Here is a 7012-nt window from a genome sequence, read left to right on the forward strand (position 1 = left end):
GGAAGGCAGACAGTGGCGCAGGAATATCTGCCTGACAGGAATTTCAGAGGGGATCCAACATCCGACGGCAGTGAGCTCAAAGCTAAGTGTTTGTGAAAGCCCCTGGTGTGTGGGAAGGGCACAGGCTTTGAGGCCGGGCACAGGCTTTGAGGCCAGATACATCCGAAGTTGAGTTTCAGCTCTTGCACTTACCAGCTTGGGCAAGCTGGTTCTCTGAGCCTTAGTCTGTTCCTCTAAGACACAGGATGATCCTAACCCCTTCCCTCACAAATGGGATCTGGCAGGGAGAACCCTCAGCGCAACACCTGATGGACTTCAAGCATCCGGCCATGATGGTTTCCTGAAGGACCCCCTTCAAGGCTGGACCAAATTCCTGATCGGGAGCCCCTCTCAGTTTCCAGGATGGAGCCCAGAAGGGGTTAAACCTGGCTACAAAGGTAGACAAGAGGCTGACGGGGAAAGCAGATCCTGACAGAGAGGACAGAGCTCGAAACGAAGACCCGCTGTGGTCAGGGTCTGTGCCCACTTACCCCCACGTCCTCAAAGCCTTGCCCACAACCTGCGCTGTGGTTCTTAATCCACTTGTTTCTTAATCCAGCTCCCCCCGTCTGTGAAATGGGTTGACACTCACCTCATGGCGTGTTGTGAGGACTGAGTCAACAAGTGTAAAACCCCTGGCTTCACAGAGCTGCTGCTGTAGGGAAGGCCATGGATGAGAACACAAGCGATCATAAGACAATGCGATTAGGGGTCCAATGAGGCAAAGTGCAGGGAACCCTAACCTAGTACCAGAGGAAGAGCCTTTACTCAAAGACCCAACTCACGCGTTGACCTGGCCAGAGCAGGGGGCAGGGGATGGGGGAGAGTGTGCCAAGCGGAAAGGAGAGCATGAAATAAGGACACCATGGTGGGTGCGAAGAACGAGTCCCCATGTGGTGGGACAGGGATGGAGAATGGGGAGAGAGGAAGACCCACACCAGCCAGATGATGGTAAAGGGCGGAGGAGTTCCCAAAGGAGCAGGAAAGAAATCAGGTCCAAGAGGTACAGCCCCCCTGCTCTGAGCTTGTCCTCCCTCTTGTCATTTCCCTTAATATTTTGAGGGGGAAGCAGGATTTACTTTGATGAACTCCTCTGTCCTTTACTCTGAAGAGTGTCAGGAAATCTAGTGGGGGGGCCTGGGCAGAGAAAATTCCCGGGGGGGGGGTGGCAGAGTCCTCAGCAGGAAGAAGGGCTCTCCACCCCGTGGAGAAGCTTTGGGGGCAAAGTGATGCCAACATCCCATCGAAGCCAGCAAAGCACAAACAACCCGGATACAGCCAGTTCAGCATTAAGACATCCTGAATGGAAGCATCTGGCGGTTAAAGCAACCGCCATGACTAGAGAGAGGAGACGCAGTCATCTAGCATGTGGAGGGAAAAAACAGTTTTAATATCAATTTACCCTAAAAGCCTTTTTTTCTATTTAATGGCAAAATAAAATGTTTTTCTTGTTTTGCATCCTTTCCTCCCCTCCTTGGCCAGCTCCAGCCAAATCTCACAAAGAGAGAGGATACTCCAGTCCTCATCCTCATTCCAGGTCTCTAAACCCCTGCCGGCACCCCATGGAGCCCAGCCTGCATGGGTAGCAGGAGAAGTCCTCAGACTTGTCCCCTACCCGCCCAGCTGAGGTGGGGGCATGGCCCGGATGAGAACAGGCTGTGCACAGCACACAGAGATCTTTGCAAGGTGGGAAAGAAATTCTCATGAATGCGGGGCTCGGCCCCACTCTGTCCCCTCTGTGGTCAGCATCATGGGGATTGGCGTGCCAAGCAGACCCTCTGAGGGCCACGTCCCATTTGTAAATCAGATCGGATAAGTTTCAAGCTAAAGCAACTGGATTGCTCACACAGCGTCCAAAACCCTGTCAGGACTTTGGGGTTCTGAGCCAGTGGGGAGGATGACAGACATGCCAAGGGGACAGACCTCAGGAAGGGCTTCATGGGAGCAAAAGCCAATGAGACATGGTGATCGTGCTCACACCTCTCTCCAGCTGCAAATAACTCACACCTTGGCCTTGCCTTTCTGTAGAATTCCAAGATTCTGAGTTATTTTCTTGCACTTCCTTTTTCCACTTTCTCCGCCTCTCCTGCTTTCCACTCTGAGCCCCAGAGCTCCAACCGTACCCCCATTTCGAGTGTCATGGCATCCTAGGAAATTAGGCACCCCCCCAAAAAAATTACCTTTAATACCTGTATCCTTGACTCTGTAGTGTTTGAAGAATAATGTTCAACCAGCTGATGTGCAAAGCTGATGGAAACTTTTCAGAGGACAGCCCCCATGTGTGGCGGCGTCTGGCTGTCTGTGCGGCTGGAGGCCGATGGACTTTGAGTGCTCGGGAGTAACCTCAGAAAAAGTCCCCAGGCTGCAGCAAACCCTCCCCGCACAGTTTTGAAACACCAGAGGAGGAGGAAGCCTCTTTAATCAAATAATAACCAGCCTGAGATAAGGCTTGCGAGGCCGAACAGGGCCAACCAATCGCCTGCTTCTTTCGGACCGCAAGGGCAAACAGACCCGGGCTTTTGGAGTGAGTTTCAGGGCTCGTTATAATTTAATGATGCTGTAAGTGGTGTCTTCTTGGCTTTGCCTGGTGGGGATTTTCTAAGTAGGGAGTGAAGCTGGGAGCTCAGAGCCTCGTCGTTCTCGGTGGAGGAGCCTAACCCGGCAAAGGGGGGAGGGGCGGTGGGGGAAGGGGAGGGGGGGTGGTGTGGACAGGGCTGGGGTAGCCCTGCAGCTGAGTATCCTGAGCAATCACGTGGGGCACTCAGCTCCCAGCCTGGATGTTTCCACGTTGTCAAGGCCAAGAGAGTTCTCACCGCTGCTAAGAAACCAAGCCTGAGTGGGGCTGAGCAGGGCTGGGTCACCGTGGGGGTGGGGGAGGGGGTAAGTGTATTTGGCACCAGAGGAGCAGCTTGTTGGCTGGGTCCCCGAAGAGGCTGTGGAGCCTCTAGGGACTTGCCGTCACGTGTTGGAGATGCTTCGCATGCATTTCCTTGGCAGTGACTTAGAGCTTCTGTAGTCTTCATCCTTCCCCACCACTTCCCCGCACATGCTGTCTGTGCTCTGTGGGGTCACAGAGGCATCCCGAGGAGGGCGGGTGTTGGCAACTAGGCAGATCTGAGAATAGATAATGGCCCCACAGCCTTGTAGCCCTCTGAACACATCCCTCAGTCCCTTCTCGGCTAAGCGGCTGCTAAGGATTCCATGGGAGAACTCTGCCAGGTCCCTGCAAGGTTCTACGTGCCCTAAGGAAAGTGAAGAAACCCTTCTGTAAAGGAACTCATTATCCCTTTGTTATGCAAATAACACACGGCCACCAGCAGAATCCATTTTAAGACATTTCAAGGGACCTCAGAAAGAAACCCCTTCCCATTAGCAGTCACTTCCCCTTACCTCCTCCACCACCAACCTTCTCCACCAACCTCCACCCCAACCTTCTCCACCAACACTTTATGCAACAGAGATGGATTTTGTATCTACCTTATCAGAGATTGAGGTAATCCCTGGTGGGGTTGGAGATGGGCTTGGGAAGGAGCACCAGGTTGAGTCCCCTGTCCTCATGAAACTCTCACAGCACAGAAGGCAGGAGTTTGATATTAGTCTTCAGTGTAGTCAAACCAAAGGAAGGGGCCAATCAAGGCAGCTGAGCGTTTGGGCCTGTCCAAACCAGGCAGGGGGAAACCAGCAGTGATGAACAGGAAGTGGACCCAAGTCAGTGGGCCCCCTGCAGGGCTCTATGGGGGGGGGGGGGGACGGAGAAGAAAAGCAAAAAAAAAAAAGAGCAAAGCAAAAAAAAAGAGGAAAAGGAGATAATAATTCTTTTATTAACTACATTACAAATGCTCTGAATAAAAACTTAACTGTAACAATAATCACTTAAGGGTCAATGATTAATTTTTTTCCACAGATGAGAACCAGTTATTTTTCTTGTTTTCTTCTCCTGAACAGTGAATCAAGGCCATGGTGCTCAAACACAATTGCATTCCTTTCACGTCTTACTACTTTCCAAATCAGAGTCCATCACTTCATTTCAGTTACTCAACAAGTTTCATATAAACTAATCTAAGTAATTCGGCTAGAGCTATAATACCCAAACCTGAAATCAGAAGAGGGCCATGCACTGGGGTGCACTCTGAGACACAGAAGCTTAGTCCAACCACAGAAAGCACATACTCAGTACCTGAGAATTAGTATGGCAATGGTGAAGGGAGACATCCAAACATATATATATATGTGTGTGTATATATATATATATATGTATATATATATATGTGTGTATATATGTATATATACATATATATATACAGCCTCCTTAAGATATAATTTACATACCATAAAATTCACCCATTTAATTACATAATTCAATAATTTCTAGCATATTCACATAGTTGTGTGACCAGCAGCAGAGTCAATTTTAAAACATTTTATCCTCCCAGAAAGAAACACCTCCCCATTAGCAGTCATTCTGCCTCCCATCCCCCATCCCCACCTCCACCAGCTCTAGGCAGTCACTGGTTTACTTGGTGTCTCCCATGGATTTGCCTATCCTGAATGTTTCATGTAAATACAATCATATACTATGTGGCCTTTGCGACTGACTTCTTCTACTTAGCATAATGCTTTCAAGGTTCATTCCATTCCTTTTTATGGGTGAATAATATTCCATTGCAAAAATATGTCATGATTTGTTTATGCATTCATTGTTTGATGGACATTTCCATATTTTTGCTGATAGGAGTAGTGCCGCTATGGAGATTCATGTACATGCCTCCCCCTTCCCTTTGCCCACAAATTCACCACCACATAGCAGAAGAGCAAGAGGGCAACAAAGCAGGTCAGAGAGCAGGTCAGAGAGCCTGCGAAGGGCTCTCCAGCCACAAGTTAGAGTACCCCAGCAGCGGCTGACTCTGATATTTAAATGCATAGATGTTCACTGTGCAGAAGCACCATCACACATCCCCTCTTATGTAATTGTCTCCACAATCCTAGGCATGAGGGAGATATTATTTTTATTGTCATTTTAAAGATGACGCCATAAAAAATTAGAAAGTTTCAGTACCTTGCCAAAAGTCACCCATCCAAAAATTGAAGCCAGAATCAAGTCTTATGTTTTTTTCTACTCCGGCTCTTCACACACAAACAGATCTTTAATCTTTTCATACATACTCAGTCTTGGCTTCTAGGATGTGCAGTTCAAGGAGAAAAAAAAAAGGATAAAGAAATAAAAAAGAACTTCCTTATTATTTATAAAGAAAATGACAGTTAGCCCAACAAAATAGATGTTATCGTATGCATTTTTAAAATGTGCACATTCGGCCCAGAAAGATTACATCTCGTTTCTAAAGACACAGACCTAGTAAGCCACACATTGACGATTGAAAGGCAAATATGTGACTCCCAGACATGGGCTAGGTCAGCTTACTTTCTTACTAACATTTAACTGAGAGCCATTGAGGTCCCGGTTGTTCAGGTGGGAGGATGTGTTATCTTGGCGGAGGCACTGCACGTAAGGGAGAGACAAGGGAAGAAGATGCCATGCTTTGCAAGGGAGTAAGGGACACCAGCATCTGAAGATGCAAAGTCTGAAGAGAAGAAGAGCAGGAAATGACAGAGAGACTGCGGGGAGAGTCCTATTCGAAGGCTGACCATGTTCCCAGCTTGTCCCGTGGCCAGCAACTTTTCATCCGATCCCTAAAGTCTGATAAATAATGCAAACAGAGGTTTGGTGGAATGGGATGGGAAAAACAAGAACCAGGGATAGCAAGAGTGGGGTCAGAGCTACAGAACCCAGCCAGCTTCTGATCACCTGTCCAGCCCCAACCAAAGAGCATAGACCTGGTGCGCACCACCCATGAGGGATCCTCCCGGAAGCAGGAGGGCAAAGTGGGATCCCCATGGGGAGAAGGAGGCCTGGCAGACCAGGAGAGCACAGGTGATGGGCATGGCCACAGTTCAACTCTGAAGTGGAGATTCCATGCAAAGGGCTTCTCACCTGGGAGTAGGGAACATGGGATGGACAGAAGGGGTGTGAAAGTACTGGAAGTCTGGAACCAGCCAGCTGTCTCAAGGCTCCTAGCTCTTGACCCATTGCACCAAGTTCAAGCATACTGCATTTGGTTTCCTTGGGCCCATCACTTGCAGAATATAGTACACACCAGGAAAACCACTGCCCAAAAAAGTTGGTTAGAAAACTCTCTAAGAAAAAAAAAAATTAAAAAAAAAAAAAACCTCTCTAAGAGTATGAAACAGTCCCAAATTAGTACGAGGTCCCTCCTATCTCTGAGCTGTCTACAGGGCCCACTTATAGAAAATGAAAGGGTAACTTTAGATCTGCTCCCACTTCAGAGTACCAGAGAGTACTGGGCACCAGGAGGCAAAACAAGGCAAGCACCCATCCATAAGTTCAACTTGGTGAGAAGAATCAGTATCTATTGGCACCTACCATGGGTCAGGTCCTAGAAAACACTATAGGGTAGGAATATGTACACCCATTTCAGAGAATGAAATAGTAGAGCTCAGAGAGGTTAACTAAAATGCTTGAGGTCATACAGTTAATATGTGGTGAAGCTGGGACTTAAGCCAAGGCTATCTGACTCCAAAACCCACAAATGATCTTTCACATTAGCACTCATAAGAGTTCCTAGGGGCCACCTTGGTGGCTCAGTCTGCTGAGCGTCTGACTCTTGGTTTCAGATCCGGTGGTGATCTTGGGGGTCCTGAGATCCAGCTCCGTGTTGAAATGGGGTGCTCCATGAGGAGGGCTTGAGATTCTCTCCCTCTGTTCCCCCCCAGCGCAACCATGTACATTCTCCCTCTCTCTCTCCCAAATAAATAAATAAATCTTAGGAGAGAGAGAGAGAGAGTTCTTAGATTCATTTCCTTTCTGTCTCTTACAAGCTGCCACTTACTCCCATTCTCCCTTCAGGGATTTTTCTAGCATTCCCAAAGCCATGTGTATGTTGACATGGAACATACG

General features: G+C 48.3%; 1 protein-coding gene across 4 annotated transcripts in view; it reads right to left on the bottom strand.

Moving 5' to 3' along the window:
• The window catches only part of GPAM (glycerol-3-phosphate acyltransferase, mitochondrial), a 58375-nt gene extending 55963 nt beyond the window's left edge, over positions 1-2412 (bottom strand). For 2 of the 4 annotated variants that reach the window (XM_046026443.1, XM_046026447.1), the window contains exon 1: positions 2220-2412. The gene's annotated coding sequence lies outside the window, so the exon portion shown is untranslated. Of the gene's footprint in view, positions 1-631; positions 695-2219 lie in introns of all 4 variants that reach the window. The other 2 variants (XM_046026445.1, XM_046026446.1) reach the window with 2 other exon arrangements.
• Positions 2413-7012: the final 4600 nt, after the last annotated feature.

This window comes from Meles meles, chromosome 13 (assembly GCF_922984935.1).
Source record: "Meles meles chromosome 13, mMelMel3.1 paternal haplotype, whole genome shotgun sequence".
Lineage (NCBI taxonomy): Eukaryota > Metazoa > Chordata > Mammalia > Carnivora > Mustelidae > Meles > Meles meles.